The sequence below is a fragment of the Bos grunniens genome, chromosome 6 (genome assembly GCF_055505025.1).
Source record: "Bos grunniens cultivar Pamir isolate PY7600 chromosome 6, Bosgru_T2T1.0, whole genome shotgun sequence".
In the NCBI taxonomy this organism is placed as follows: Eukaryota; Metazoa; Chordata; class Mammalia; order Artiodactyla; family Bovidae; genus Bos; species Bos grunniens.
Genome location: NC_141170.1, coordinates 58,871,253 through 58,888,480, shown reverse-complemented (window position 1 = coordinate 58,888,480; position 17,228 = coordinate 58,871,253). Strand labels below are relative to the sequence as shown.

The following is a 17,228-nucleotide window of genomic DNA, read 5'->3' as shown; positions in this document are numbered from 1 at the left end:
GATGAAGACGCCTAGAAGCACACGTGTACCACTTCACAGCCTCAATCTGACCCTGTCCTTCAGAAAGAGCTCTGAGGAAGCATTCAGGTAAGTCATTGTGGGGTTAGGCAATGTACTTGAAAGGGTCTGTGCTCCAGCTGAACATGTTTTATGAGGCACTGTGTATTCTGGAAGCTTGCTCCTAGTATACTCTTCCTTTTGAACATAGATACTGTGTGTGGTGGGTAGAGGCAGCTGGTACTTTGAAAGCAGATAGACTTCACCTTCCTGTGGAAAAGGACCACTGGGACATTGGCTATGTCCCTTTCACCCTTAATAAAGATAGATACGTTGAAGAAAGGGCAGAAATCCTTGCAGAGTAAAACTTGAGACACTAGTTAGATAGAAAGATATTGACTTTATTGTTGCTCTGGAGACTATAGTTTAAATGATTATAAGTATTGTGAATCATGGCCGATCTATTTGAAAGATCTACCATAAACTCTTTGCAAAAAGGAGTCTAATGAGGGGGCCCTCAGTGGTCCTCATGCAACATGTGGTGCATCTAACCAACATATTTATTTAATCAATATAAAGATTACATCTCCTGCTTTAAGATTACTTGAAATTTTAAGATAAATTATGCACAGTCATTAAAATTATATAAAATCAATAATAATTTTGGAGTATGGTAGTATCAACTACATGCCATCACCCCTTCCCCCACCTTACTCCTACACTGCACTCTTGTTGACCCACATAAGTCAGAGAAGTAAACACCCTCTGAATTTAGGGGCATTACAAACAATCATCATGCATAGCTGTTAATCCTCAATCTCACCAATTTGCTGACTTCTTACAATGGCATGCTCTTAAGGCTTCTCAAGTGTATTTTGAAAATAGACTTCCTTAATCTCTGGTCTTCTTGCAAAAAAATTTTCAACTTGGCCTAATTTTCTGTCACAGTAAATTCCTGAATCCCAAGCTAATCCAGTGGCTCCAGCTTTGGTGTTTCAGACATTCTTTTCACTTGGAGAAATATATGTCTTGATCAGAGTAATATTTGAGTTGCCTTCCAAGCTACCACAGAGCCAACAGATGCCCCACACAGGGAGTAGACATGTTCCTATCCTTGGAACTCTGATTTAATACCAGCAAATAATTTCACAGAACCCATCACTTCTACTTTTATTTATTGATTCTAACTGAAATAACAAAAACGATCAGATTCCCTACTGAACTATACCTGAAGCAAGTTTAGGAAATGGAAGTCCAAAACCTACAGTATCACAATCTGGATTGATCAATGTTGGGAACTCCTGGCTACTTAGATTTAATTTTGCTTTGTGATCTGACGTGACCTCTCTCTAAACACATTTCATTAGTAACAATAAACAATTCATATGTTCAAAGTGTTTCAGAGCCAATCCAAGAAAGAACTGATTTCATAACTATGTTCCTTTCATTGTTCCTTGTATCTAGGCAGTTAGTTTCTTTATACAAATAAAAATAGATATTTCCATTCAGTGACCATTAAATGTTTAATTTGCCAGTTCCTCTGTACTGTGTGACTGGTCATATTCTGTTAAAGATGTTATACACTTGAAAGAAGTGGCTACTTGGATACAAGGTGCCACACATGAAAAATAGCCTATACTCCAGTCTTGTTTTCAATCAAGAACATGTTTTCTTGCAGACACAATATGCTAAATGCTGGATGGGTCCCCTTGATAATTCCACAGATTATCGGAACCTAAAATGTCAGTGCAGTCACATGACACAACACGTTTCTCCACCAATGCTGACATGGCTGTGCCATTGCTCCACCTCTTTCTTTTCATGGAACTTACTTTTGAAATCACTGACTACGGCTGAAGTAATTTTTGTCTTTGGCAGGTCAAAACACCTCTGTCCTTGGTGTATGAGAAGAGATGAGTATTTTTGGAGGTGTCCTTTTCTCGCCCCAGAACTGTGTTTCTGCTCTTCTCTTTCCTCCTCTCTCCTAAGCGCAGTTACCCCAGCTTCCAAATCTAAAGACAAGCCCATGTGGGTGGCACCACGATTTTTTCTCAGAAGTGTTAAAGTTCTTTTAACATGCCTTTTCTTAACTGGGAGCTATACTTATCTCATCATTAACCATGTTTTCTTTTCTCTGAAGATCTAACCTGCAGAGGCAATTTCCTACATGAATACCTTCTCCAAGTCACCCTGGGTCCCTGTACTGTACACCACATGCTGGCTGATTTTGTTGCTGTTGTTCAGTTGCTCAGTCGTGTCTGACTCTTTTCAACCCCATAGACTACAGCACACCAGGCTTTCCTGTCCTTCACTAGCTCCCAGACTTTGCTCAAACTCATGTCAATTGAGTCAGTGATGCCAACCAACCATCGCATCCTCTGTTGCCCCCTTCTCCTCCTGCCTTCAATCTTTCCCAGCATCAGGGTCTGTTGCCATTTAAGTCCGCTGCTTAATTTGTTGAGATTGCTCCTTGTCCAGGAGTCCCCACCCTCTCAGTGCTCACCCAGCCCCCTCTCCTGGCCATCCTTGCTCCTCCCCTTCTCCTGGGCATCCTTGTTCCTCTGCAGAGTTTGCTGTGCTATGCTAAGTCACTTCAGTTGTGTCCGACTCTGTGTTACCTATCATAATTTCTTTTTTTTTTTAATGATTTTATTTTTTGGCTGTACCATGCAGTATGTGGGATCTTAGTTTCCCGACCAGGTATTAAACCTGTGTCCCGTGCATTAGAAGCTCGAAATCTTAACCACTGAGTCACCAGGGAAGTCCCACACATAGGTTGATTTATACTCAGGTTTCAAGATTCCTTTTCTTACTGATTATCGCATGCCGTCCTCACCTCAACTTCTGCTCCATCTGATCTTCATAAATCTTTGAGATATATTTCTTAGGTTTTTTAGAGTTCTCTTATTTAAGAATTTTGCTATTGGTCTCCCTCAGTCTTGCAAAACCAAGATAGTTTGATAGTAATGGGCAATATGGAAAGTGAAACTGTTAGTCACTCATTGTGCCCAGCTCTTTGTGACCCCATGGACTGCAGCTCACCAGGCTCTCCTGTCCATGGGATTTTCCAGACAAGGATACTGGAGTGATTTGCCATTTCCTTCTCCAGGGCATCTTCCCAACCCAGGGATCGAATCCGGGTCTCCTGCACTGCTGGCAGATTCTTTACCGACTGAGCTGCCAGGGAAGCAATATAAGCATTCTGGAGCTTATTATGGTCCATAGAAATCAAATCATGGACTCAATGAACATAAAGTTTTGTTGGAAAAATCTCAAATAATTCCCTTTATAATGGTTATGAATTTTATGGTGAAAGTGGAGGTTAAAAGTTCTGGAAACTCAGGGTTTCCCTGGTGGCTCAGTGGTAAAGTAGTTGCCTGCCAATGCAGGTCACATGGGTTCAATTCCTAGGCCGAGAAGATCTCATATGCCTCAGAGCAACTAAGCCCGTGCGCCACAACTCCTGAGCCTGGGCTCTAGGGCTCAGGAGCCACAACTCCTGAGCCCACATGCTGCAGCGACTGAAGCTGGAGCTCCTAGAGCCTGTGTTCCACAAGAGAAGCCACCATAGTGAGACACCTGAGCACTGCAATTTGAGAGTAGACTCCACTAGATTCAACTAGAGAAAAAAACCTGAGCAGCAGTGAAGACTCAGCACAGCCATAAGTTAATAAATTATTTTTTAAAAGTTCTGAAACCTTGACAGAAAAAGGCTACCATTCTTAACAAGAGAGACAAGAAAGAACTCTCAAGGAAGTTGCAGATTAAAGCAAAGTAAATATCTGCTATTGAAAGCGTAGCAATCCTACCAGAAAAGTGACTGCAGATGTTCAAGGCTATTAAAACCACAATTTGAAAAGAAAATGCACCCATAGAATACTAATTAGACACATATTCCTGACATGCTTTATCTATTGATGGTTTGTTTTTTCACTATGTCAAAAATATTATCATATAAAGTATCTCAGGTAGCCAAAAATGTCAAAAAATAAGCATTATATGTAACAGTTACCACCTCTACCTATTACATTACCCTGCCACTTATGTGACCAGCATGGTATTGAATTTGGAGATGAGTACTGGACTCTTCAGAATAAAAAAATATGTAATTACAAATTACCTTAGTTTGCTTTGCTCTTATTTTGAAAATATTTTCTATTTTTAGGTTTTGTCATGTCTAAGAAGAAAAGTTGGAAATTTTGCCCACAGTGGTGTGCCCTAATTAATGACTTGTATTAGAAACAGTATTTCAATAAATATTCATTTATTCACTCTTTCAATTTAGGGCTTCCCTTGTGGGTCAGTGGTAAAGAACTCGCCTGCCAATGTGGGAGATGTGGGTTCAATCCCTGGGTCAGGAGATCCCCTGGAGAAGGAAATGGCTACCCCATCCAGTCTTGCCTGGGAAATCTCATGGACAGAGAAGAAGCCTGGCGGGCTACAGTCCCTGGAGTCAGAGTCAGACACAGCTGAGCGACTAACACACAAGCACATATTTGGCTCATGGAAGGCATAGTACTAGGCACTGGGGGTACAGAAATGAAGTGGGCAGGATCTTTGCCATTGAGGGCCACAGTATAATGAAAATAGACAAGCAAACAAACAATTAGGGCATAATAGAGGACTATAGCTAACTCCTACCAAGTGTATCAGAGTAAATACATAGAGGAGGTGATCCTTGAGCTGTCTTGAAGAATGATAAGCGGTTTGCCTTGAGGGCAAGTTCCCTTGGAATGAAGGAAGAGCATTCCAGGCAGAAGGAACAGCATTTGCAATGATATGAATATATGAAGAGCGTAACAAGAACTGGCTGCCCCATATGGCTGATCCCAGGAGAATTGAGGGGCGCGTGCGAAATGAGACTGGAGAGGCAGGCAGAGTGCAGGCCATGGAAGGTCTTGATCCCTACAAGGGAATTTAAGGTTTATCGAAGTCAGGAGAAAACTGAAGATTTCAATTTCATCTGAAGGAAGTAAACGATTAGTTTAGTGTTTTAGGAAGATGTCTCTGGAGACAATGGAGTGGATGGAGAAAATTGGACAGGGTCAGACATCAGTGGTTAGGAGGTTAGTACAAGAGTTTAAGCAAGAATGGTAATTACGAACATACACTGAGTGCTAATCATGTGCCAAGGCTTTGACAAAAATTATCTCATTTAATCCTCACAATTATTCTTTAAGCTACTATACTAGTCAGGACAGGTTAGGTTATGCTGTGACAAGAAATAACCTCAAAATCTCATTGGCATAAAACAACCAAAATAATTCTTTGCTCCTACCATATGTCACGTGCAGGTTGGCCAGGGAGCAATTCTTCTCATAGTCACACAGAATCCTGGAATAATGGAGACTTCATCTCAATATATACCTCACAGGAGGGAGGCGGGGGGTGGGTGTCACCATCCCAATAGTAGGCTAGGAGTGTGGTTCATTGCCTATAGACTCTCAAAGCTTCTGCCCCAGTTTCACATGGCCACAACCAACTCCAGGAAGGCAGGGAAGTACAACCCTACCATGAGCCCAAAAGGAGAACCAGAAATACTTAGACACCAGCACTAATTACTACCACATCCTGTTCAGAGCATAGAATAAAACTACTTTCTGACCTGCTTCTGAAGTTGGATGTGGCTGGCTGTGTGACCCAGTTCAGTCAAAGAAATAGAGGAAACTTTGAGAACTAGGAGCCTTTAAGAACTAAGAACTAGAACAAAATTTGTTTGGCTCTTGCTTTCTCTCTGCCATGGCCTGGCAATATTCCACATAGTGGCTTCTCCTTCAGCCCCGGTTCCAGAGTGAGAACTGACAGCAGAGCTCCCATTGACTTCCAGCAGGCATGTGGAGTTAGTCACAGTTGTAAGTCATTGAGATTTGAAGAATATTTGTAGTTGGAGCATAACCCAGTTCACCTGGATTGTTATGGAGGAGACAGAAAATTTTTGTGTGATCTTAAAATCACAGATAGGTTTATGATGATAGTGATGATGATGATAATGAATTCCCATTTTATAGATCTGAAAACTGAGACTCAGAAAAGTCTAAGAATATTCCCAAAGTTACACCTAATAAGGCAAAATTCAAACTCAGGCAATCTGACTTCTGAAGATTAGGTAGGAAGAGCCTGACCTAAAGCAATGGAAATTGGGATGAACAGGTGGGACTAGTTTAGTGACATTTTAAAAGCAGGATCAAAAGATCTGCTGGGCAATTATGTAAGGATAGAGGACAAACAGGTATCTAGAATGATTCCCAGTTTTCTGACTTGGAAAGTCAAATAAACAGTGACCAGGAATTCAAATAGAGATTTGAGAATGATGAGCAAATCGAAGGGTGGGGAAGGTAATGAACTTGGTGAAGGACTCTTTCAGCACTTTGAAACTGTCATTCATTGTCTTCTGTTTTCTCAGTTTCTGACAAGAAGCTGGCCCTCTCCATGTGCTTGTTGTTCTATATATAACGCATTATTCTTCTCTGGCAGCTTTCAAATTTTTATTTTTGTGTTTTTTGGCAATCTGACAATGATGTATCTAGGTATAGTTTTTCTTTCTAATTATATTGCCTGGAGTTTGCTGAGCTATGGGGGTTTAAGTTGACTGTTTCAACAACTTTGGGAAAATTTTTCTTTCGATTATATTTCTGTCCCAATTTCACTGTCTCTTTTTGAGACACCAATTATACATATGTCTGATATTGTCCCAAAGGTCTCAGAGGAGCTACTCATTTTTCTCCAAATTTTTTTCTGTTCTTCAAATCAGATAATTTCTATTGGTTAATCTTGAGGTTTACTGACTCATCTTCCACCTGCTGTTAAGCCGCTAATGAACATCACTGACTCGATGGACGTGGGTTTGAATGGACTCTGGGAGTTGGTGATGGACAGGGAGGCCTGGTGTGCCACAGTCCATGGGGTCACAGAGTCAGACATGACTGAGCGACTGAACTGAACTGTGTACTTATTTCACTTTAAAAAAGTTCTAGAGCTTACACTGCTTCTTTTTCATAGTTTTCATCATCAAGATTCCCTATTTCCTACTTATTTACTCATCCAGATCTTTTTTTTCTTTATTTTGAACATTTTTGCCTTTAATTCTTTGAATATTTTTATAATAGCTATCTTAATGTCTGTCTACTAAGTAAAATATCTGAGTAATCTTAAGGTCAATTTCTATTTTCTATGTTTTCCTGTGTCTGTGCAGTAATTTTTTATTGTCATACTCAAGGCTACAGATGATGCACTGTAGAAATTGTGGATTCTGTAGTCTTATTTTTCTCTGAAAAGTTTTGATTTTTGTTCTAGTAGGTAGTTCAATTATTGTTTGACCACTTTGAATTTGTGTAGGCATTTGTTTAGTTTTTGATTTGGGAGTTTTTTTTTCTTTTGTTTTTTAGGGTAGATCTTTGGGAAGTCCAATCTGTCTTCCCAAGCCCTCTGACAGTGTGCTCAGCCTTGGCCGTTTCCCCTGTGATCTCACCAAGCTTGTTGCGGCTGCTGCTAAGTCACTTCAGCAGTGTGCGACCCCATAGACGGCAGCCCACCAGGCTCCCCCGTCCCTGGGACTCTCCAGGCAAGAACACTGGAGTCGGTTGCCATTTCCTTCTCCAATGCATGAAAGTGAAAAGTGAAAGTGAAGTCGCTCAGTCGTGTCAGACTCTTAGCGACCCCATGGACTGCAGCCCACCAGGCTCCTCCATCCATGGGATTTTCCAGGCGAGAGTTCTGGAGTGGGGTGCCATTGCCTTCTCCAAGCTTGTTGTTAGGGCAGTTCTAGTCATAGGCCTTCCTTTAGGGCAGTTGTTCTCGAACTTTAGCATGTATCAGAATCATCTGAAGTGTTTGTTAAAAACAGATTTCTAGGCTTTTCCCCTTGAGTCTGATTGAGTAGATCTGAGGTGGGACTCTAGAATTAGTATTTCCAACTGTATGTCTATAACAAATTTCCAGGTGATGCTAATGCTTCAAGCCTATGAACTTGATGCTAATGCTTCAAGTTGGGAATGACCAACTGAGAAATACCGCTTTAGAACATGATCCTCATTTTCTTTTTTTTTTCTCAGAGAACAGGCTCTAGGCCTTGTGGGCTTCAGTAGTTGTGGTTTTCAGGCTCTAGAGCACAGGTTCAACAGTTGTGGAGCATGGGCTTAGATGCTCCATGGCATGTGGGATCTTCCGAGATCAGGGATTGAACCTATGTCTCCTGCACTGCAAGCATATTCTTTACCACTGAACCACAAGGGGAGCTCCCATGATCCTTACTTTTAAAATGTGTTCCATCTGGCGTCGCAGCTGGATGCCTGAGGTGTTATTAATATAGTGTTAATGGGGCTCTCCACTTAGGCTGCACCCAAACTTCTATGACCTTATCACTGCTTGAATTCTAATAACCCTGCTCGGCTTTCAACCCCACAGAAGCTGGTATTTGGTAATCCTAGGATAGTCTCACCTTACACATGTCAAACCAGCTTTTAGTTAGGCACCAACAGGGGATTCACATGGGATTTTTAGAGACTTCCCTCTGCAAAGCTCCCTTCTCTCAATGCCCCACCTCGCAAATTTTAACTGCTCAGTTGCCCCAAACTCCAATCTCTGCCTGCTCAGCTCAGCCAGTTCCTCAGTTCACTGTTTCTTAGTTGGGATATATTCCCCATATAAAAAGCCAGAGTGATTCTGGGCCTCACCTCTTTAGTTTCTCTTAGGGACCACAGACTTGTACTGTCTGAAACAGTTGACTCAAATATTTTGCTCAGTTTAGTGATTTTTTTTTTTAAGTGGTGGGATGGCTCATCTGGTACTAGTTTCTACTTCATCATAGTCAAGGGTAGATATCCTAATTTTAGACCTTTTGAATTTAAGGAACTTTGGACTATCCAGATAGAGATATTCTACAATGTAAAGATAGCCTAGAGACAGGTTTACAAAACATCAGTGTATAGATAGTAATTGAGACTGCGAACATAAATCATATAGGAGGTAACACAAAATGAGAAGAGTAGAGGATCTGAGGTAGAACCTTGGGGAAACTGCTGATTTTTCATGGATGGGTGAAAGGAAAGGGTTGACAAAAGAGGTACAGAAGGCGTAGTCTAACAGGCAGAAGAAGAGCCACTGTCCCGAAAGTCAGTGGAAAAGAGTTTAAAAATATTTTGAATTCTTACTATGTCTCCCCATTGTGCTAAGAAAAAAAAAATTTTTTTTTAATATTTCAAGCAACCCAATAATTTAGCACTATTATCAAATCCGTTTTATAGATGAAGATGAAACTCACCAGCCAGGTAACTTGCAGCAGGTCATGCAGTTGGTAAGTGGCAGAGCCAGGATTCTAATCCAGGCATTCTGGCTCCAATACTTGCAAAAAACCACAATGTCCTGCCTCACTCCAAAACAGGAGAGGGTTACAAATGTGACAAGGCCCTCTAGGAAGCTGAGGATTGAAAAGTGTCAATTGGATTAGGAGTGAGGGCCACTGTTGAGCTTGACAGTAGGTGCTAATTAACTGCTCACATTATCACTTCCTGAGTTTAGCTCTTTGTGTGAACCAGCAGGCTGCCATGCACATGTCTCTCAGGCCCTGCCTGTATTGTCCTCCTCCTCAGCTTTCTGCTCAGAAAAAAGAGACTCACTCCCTGTGTGCAGACAAGACCCAGCGCTCCAGTTTCTAAGGGGTGAAGAGAAGTTGTGAAGTGCCCATTAATACACAACACATGTGCCGAATACAGGTTTATGCACCTTTGAACATATCATCAATTACCTGTGTTCAGATTAGCCTCAGCAAATCTTTAAGCGCTCACAGCTGTCTTCAGGTGTTCAGGGGATTATTATGAGATGTTGATCAGTTGTTCTCCATGTCTCCTGTGGGCAGAACAAAAGGGAAGAGGCTTAAATGTCAGCAGGGGATTTAGATGTAAGTGAGAACTCTGAGGCAGGGAGGTCCTGTGTAAGTAAGTTTCTAGACTTCTGCCTTAGTACGCCCTAAATATTCCCTTTCCCACCATATCACCCTTATTTGTTTCATAACAAAAAGGACAACAATAACAATAGCAAATGCTCATATAGTTCTTCCTTTGTACCAGGCACTGTTATTGTTTTCTACTCAGATTCATTCCTTTAGTACTCAGAACAGCACAATGCGATAAATACTATTGCCATCTCCAGTTTACAGATAAAAAACAAACAAAAAACCCTGAGACCCAGAGATGGTGAGTAACTTGCCAAAGGTCACACAACCAACAAATGGCAGAGCCAACATTTGAAGCCTCCTGCAAAAGCCTGCCCTCTTACCTACCACCCTACCCTGCTCATCTGTAGAACCTGCACTAGAACAGAATTCAAGATAAGCAGAGCAGGGAAGAGATGCTACCAAAGTGGCGTGGAGGTTGTGGTACATTGTTAGAAAATGCCCTCCGTGAACCATGCCTCCCCAAATTCATGCCCTGTGCAGTCCCCTTCCACACTGAATCTGTGCCAGCATAATGGCTTGCTTGGCCAACAGCATAGGATGGAAGTAACTTTCTGGGACTTCAAGCCCATGAGAGATCTGACATGTGCACACTAAGTCACTTCAATTGTGTCCGACTCTTTGCCACCCCATGGACTGTAGCCTGGCAGGCTCCTCTGTCCATGGGATTCTCCAGGCAAGAGTACTGGAGTGGGTTGCCATGCCCTCCTTCAGGGGGACCTTTCTGACAAGGATCAAACCTGCATCTCTTAGGTTTCCTGCCTTGGTAGGTAGGTTCTTTACCACGAGTGCCACCTGGGAAGCCCTGAGAGATCCGGAGCTTCTGCTTTTTCTCTCAGAATCCTTGTAAAGCCTTGTAAAGAAGTCCAGGCTATCCAGCTGTAGAGAGAGGCCGCAGGTAATGAGAAGCTTTGGAGGTTGAGAGCCACATGGAAAACAGAGGCACCTCATCTAAGGGCCAGCCTCATAGTGGTCAGTGCAGCTATCTGAACTGTCCACTGAGACATCACAAAGGGCAAAGGTGACCCACACCTGCTGAGCATTGCCCCTAATCCTGACTCTAAAAGGGTGGTGGTTTTAAGTCATTAAGTGTTTCTTTTCTATTATGAAACATGCATAACAAAATTCACCATTTTAACCATTTTCTAAGTGTATAGAGCTCTGTGGCATTCACACTGTGCATCCATCACCATGGTACCTCTCCAGAACTTTTTTTATCATCTCAAACTGAAACTCTATTCCCGTTAAACACTAACTGCTCACTCTTCCTTCTTTCCAGCCCCTGGTAACCACTGTTTTACTTTCTTTCTCTATGAATTTAAATCATTATGCTTTAAGGCAGTTTGTTAGGCAGCAACTTATAACTTTATATAGACACTGATAGATTTAGTAATCTGCTTTTAGAATATATTAATGTATTGAGAGTTTATTAAATGCCAGAGAACTGCAGAAGCATTAGGAACCCTCTCAGAGCTTCAGTTCTCTTTGTCATTGTGCATTTAATGTGTCATGCCCTACAGTGTTATAGGTAAAATTATAATTATATGTAACATTTACTTTAAAGTTGAGAAGGCAGTTTTTCATTTAACTTTTTTTTTTTTTTTTGCCTCTCATAACAGCTTTGTGAGGTGGAATGAGAGTTTTCATTTTATAGATCAGGGGACTGACGATCAAAGAGTTTAAATGACTTGCTCAAGGTCACAGCATAGAGTAGAATAGGTTGGTCTGCAACCATTTATTGATTTACTCCTATTTGGTAAGGGAGATGGAGAGGAGACCCAAAAGACAGTTCAGCAGCTTGAAAGAGGAGCTACAAGCCCAGTCCTCAAAGAGCATCTGCTCTCCTAGGACACACCCATGCCCACAGGAAAGCCCTTTGATCATGCTGAGTACCAACCAAAATGGCTCCCAGTGAAATGTTTTATAGGGTATGGCTGGATCCACATTAAGAAATAAATATGCTTGGTTGTATTTGGGACAGGAATAGCATGATGAGGAAAGCCAGACACATTCCCACTGAGTAAAGCCTCAGGCTGATATTCCTTTCATTAAAGGGACATATAATCAATTCAGTAGGTCACAAACTACGTGTGCGTGTGTGTGTGTTTATATGTGTATAAAATAGAGCTAAATTCATTGAAATAATAAAGGTGAGTGTTTTTCTATGGGATTTATTTCAGTTACATTGTATACATATACTTGCATCTTCATAGTCAAGTTACCTGGGATTTGGATCACAATATAAAATGTATTTCTTAGTATGGCTAAACGACTTGAAAACCATTGTGCTACGCCACCTCTCTCCTGGCCACAGCCTTCCTCAAAGTACAGAGATATTCTGCAGCCTTAGGGGAGTGTGGCCTATCTACACATACTGGCCTTGTGCAAAGAGTAGAAAACACAGATGTTATTTTAGCACAAGGACAGCACTCCAGAGGCCTGTATGGAGTAGCTGAAAACGTGGCATCTAAAATGTTGCCCATGTTCCCAAGGTGGTTTAATGACCCAGAGACACGGCGACACAATGCTGAAAGTGCTATTAGACATCGGGAGTCTGAGGTGCCAGCACAGTTCCTTATCAGACACCTAGAATTCCTTGAAACTTTCTGGGCTTTCCTTCTTCATCTGTTGGATAGAGGAATCAGACTAAATTATCTTTAAGGGAAGTCTCTCACCAAGAGAAGGAATGCTGATAAGATTTATGTCACGGCCTCCTCTTTTCCCCAAGGAGAAGTAATAGGATAAGGATAAGACAGTCTCTCTTCTTTAGAAATGTGTCCAGCTTTTTGTTTGTTTATATTTTATATTTTTGAGGTCAAGACAAACAAACATCATCTTTGAAAGACAGCTAATGTCCATTTCTGGTTTGAGGCAAGGGGACTTACTCTGAGTACCCCACCCAGGTCCATATGTCTATAATCAGGAAAACTTAGATAGTTTTATTCTCATGAATTAAATAGTAAACTATAATCGTCTAGGTTCAAAGTATGATGGTGAAGTCATGGCACCTCAGTCACATATAAAATTCGTCCCTATAATTAAGCCATGTATATAAGAAGGTAGTTGGAATTCATGGAGTTAAAGCATGGCATCATGGTGATTCTCTACCCTGAGCCAAGGAAACATGAACTCCTTGATGGCAGGACTTCAATCCTGGAGTCTAGGCAGAGGCTAGGAAAGAAAGAGAAGGAATGTGGCAGAAGAGAAGGAGCTTGGATATTGCCAGCAGCCTTATTTTTTTTTTAAGAGTTGTAGAATATAATATATATTTTAGAAAACTTATGAATTTTTGCCCTACTAAAAATTTTGTGACATTTTGATTCCACTTATTTGACTTAGTATGAATAGAATGCTAGATTTCTAATTTTAAAAAAATAGGTATGCAACAAGCAACAAAGGTTTACTGTATAGTATAGGGAACTGAAGTCAATATTTTGTAATAACTTATAATGGAAAATAATTTCAAAAATAATATGTATATGTATAACTGAATCACAAAAAGAAAAGAATTCTACTTTTTGAAATTTAGTAATGTTTACCTTTTTGCTAGTTTTTAAAAATATCCTATGGAAATCTAATAACAACATTATGAGATACAAAATTTTAAATATATTTGTGTAGGATATGAGAAGGGCATGGCAACCCACTCCAGTATTCTTGCCTGGAGAATCCCACGGACAGAGGAGATTGGAGGGATATGGTCCACTGGGTTGCAAAGAGTTGGACATGACTGAGCATGTATAGGATATAAGATTAATATGTGTAAATCTATTATGTTTAAATTATTAATGAACTCATTTAAGATGCTCCTATTCTTATTTTTTCTGCACTTGATAAAATGTTCTCAGAAATATGTTAATCTGTCTCACTATGGTTATATATTTTTTTCCTTTCCTTTATATTTCTTTTGATTTTTGCTTTATGTATCTTTGTTTCTTTGTTGTTAGGTGTCTTTTTGGTGAATTGTACCTTTTATTATTAAAAAATATTCATCTTTGTTTCATTTAAAAATAAATAATTTTTTTAAAAAGAGTTGTAGCACCTCAGCAATAATGGCTCTGCTTCTGACAATGTCAGCAGGGAGACAGGTGCAGAGCACTCTAAAGAGCTCTTTCAGCCATAGATGAGGCCCAAGAAATGTCCCAGAAGCCTGTGCTTCTTGCTACGCTGGGCTGAATCTGGAGCACTTCCCGGAATACTCAAATGGGTCCAGGAGTGACATGGGAACTTGGCAGATTTGTTTGAAACTTAAGAGCAGAAATTGGTTTTCATCAAACAGAAAACATCCTCATCTACTTGATTTTCAGACAAAGTAATGCTGTTTGGGACTGATAAAAGTAAATTCATTTTCATTGGGAAACCCCATATATTTATTCAATTTAGGGAGAATGTAGGGGAATGGTTTGAACTGCTTCATTTATATTTTCTCATGGTATAGAGAAATGTGTGTGATTTGATGACTAATTTTTTATCATGATAATTTTTTTAGACATTTTCAAACAAGATGACTTTTAATTGACTTGAATACTGCCTAACTCTCTGGATATGATAAAAATCACTGAAAGGCACTAATTGAAGGGGAAAGCAAGAGAAGATTTATTAAAGGGCAATAAATTATATTAGTATTATTAGACCAGTGATCCCTTCCCTCCCCCTAAACTAACCCCAAGCCCAGTTTATCTAAGTAAACCAAAGGAAATTTAATCATAGCCTTTACTATATATTTAGTACATTCTGGCTGATATTTTAAACCCTGTTAGAAATCTGGTTGGCTTCCAGGCACATGCAATACTAGAATGAAGAAATAGTATAGATAAGTATCTCATTTTTTCTTTCTCTCTGAAACACTGACAGTGATTCTTTGTAAAATGTCTCAGGACATGAAGGAAGTTACCGACATAGATTTTTGTAGAAATCTGTCAAGAGCTGATTATTGCAATTTATATAATATGGATATATCATTTCACAAGCTTCATGTATTGCATGATTAAGACATGCATGGAAGACAAAGGGATCAGTAGGCTTGTAAACATATGAAAAACCTGGAATCAAGGGGAAGGTTTGAAGAGTGGGGTTTTCAGCTCAACAGGGGACAGAATGACCTCAAGTAACACAGGCTGAACCACCAGATACACACCAATCCCCTCCCAACCAGAGCAAACATTACCCAGCAAAATGGGAAACCTATAGTGCATCTCATTGCTCAGAAGCCTTGCAAATGTGCCAGCTTCAGGAGATGAGAGACACGTTCAAGTTCCACAGACGCTTGAAACTCACAGATAAACTCAAGCCCTTCTCTCGGCAGTTTAGTTTTACTCTTCTTGTCACCACGGCACAGCTGTGACCAAGGTCTACACTGCAGGCAGGAGTCTGCCCTGTTCCCCATCCTGCAGAGAAATTACTGAGTCAGGAAATGCCTGTGGATAGATGCTGGGGCCATGACTCGGTCCCTTATGGGGTGATGACCCTCAGGAAACTGAACATTGGGACCTCATGTTAGGTTTACACAGAACAGGAGGCTTGCCTCATTCTCAGAATCAACCACCCAAGGCAATTTTAGATTTTTCTCTTTGATATGTCTCAAGTCTTCTCTGGTGTGTGGTAAGAGACATATAGATCACTTAGTTCTACTTGCTATAGAGTTTTCATTTGTGATTCCACCTGTGCCCACCTACTCTTTTTTCCCAGAAACAGTAGACCAGTCTGACCACTTCTCTAGATTAACACAGTAACCTCACACTGGCAAATGACAGGTAAATACTATGTTAAAGCCGCTTTCATGCTCTTAACAAAGATGATGACATTTTCTTTCATAACATTGTACTTTGCCTGTCAATCTTAATTAATCTATTGTGCTTAGGTTAAAATTATGTGGAGTATATTTTAAAAGCACTTCTGCATGCAGACTTATTTAAACTAAGCATACACACACACACACACACACACACACACACGTACAGTCAAAGCAACTATTTTTAAAGAAGTAAATTCTTTCTGAGAGCCATAATTTCAACTAGTCATCATGACTCTGCGAAACCATATTTTTTTGGTTAAGGGAACTTAAATAACTAAAGGTAGTCCATTTGTCTATGCCATAAAGACACATGTACAATTTATTATCTTCCTACAGACAATAGGTAGTGTGCTGATGGTTCCATGGAAATGCAAAGCCCAAAATGCATCAAGACTCTTTCTGGGGAATCTTTCTGCTCATTACTGGATGAAGAATGATCATTCTCTTTACTGGGCAATTGAGCGAGGCTACCATTATATTTCTGTTCATGAGAATCTCTGTGTATGAAGAATATTGTACAGTTCACCTAATATACACCCAACTATAATCTCACGATCCCCACAACATCCCTGAGAGGTTGGGTAGAGTAGGTATAGTTATTCCTATTGACAGATGGGAACTGTAGCCAGGAGAGGTTTAGTTACAGGATCATAGACAAGTATTATAGCTCAGATGGTAAAGAATCTGTCTTCAAGGCAGGAGACCCTAGTTCGATCCTCGGGTTAAGAAGATTCCCCTGGAAAAGGGAATGGCAACCCACTCCACTATTCTCGCCTGGAGAATTCCATGGATAGAGGAGCCTGGAGGGCTACAGTTTGTGGGGTCACAAACAGTCGGACACAACTAAGCAACTATCATATCATATCACCCAAGGCTACAGCACAAACCAAGACACAAGTTGGGATTCAAACCCAGATCTTCTGAAGCTTCATCCACCTTGTTTTCTCTACTTTATGCTTCTATAAAATAAAAATTACTGGTGCTTTTGAGACAGACCAAAAATCCCATTTGTTTGGTTCCTCCTGTAAAATCTAAAGACAATAAAGAGCTCACCAGGTAAGTTCAACACACGTGGAACGTCTGTGCCACAACCAACGTGGAGTCTCTCCTCCATGGACTGGTGTCTAGGTATTGTACCGCCAGGAAGGGTTCTATGTGGTGTATGGGAAACAAGTTTATAGTCTAGCAGCAGCTGCCCTGTGTGTGTCCTTGGAGGGATCCAAAGCTCTGCAATTGGGCCACGACATCAAATGTCCCCCCCAGTTCAGCCATTCTGAACTGCTCCCTCATCCTCTGGTAAAGTGCAGGAGTCAGGGAGATGGTAGTTGGCACTGGCAAGAGTTGGTACTGGGTGAAGGGTTGGCACAGTTCCTCGTAGATAACTGAGCTGGGGAAAGAAGAGAAGATGGGAGAGATTGGCCACAATTTTTAGACCTTCCCCCAAAGGGTAGGGGGTGGTGGCAGGAAGCTTCCCCACAAAGGAGCAGA

The 17,228-nt window shown here is 40.8% G+C and overlaps 1 protein-coding gene across 1 annotated transcript in view; it reads right to left on the bottom strand.

Annotated features, from left to right (window-relative positions):
- The window catches only part of RBM47 (RNA binding motif protein 47), a 276,212-nt gene that overhangs the window by 215,730 nt on the left and 43,254 nt on the right, over positions 1-17,228 (bottom strand). The window contains exon 2 of the mRNA XM_086406030.1: positions 9,740-9,840. The gene's annotated coding sequence lies outside the window, so the exon portion shown is untranslated. The remainder of the gene's footprint in view (positions 1-9,739; positions 9,841-17,228) is intronic.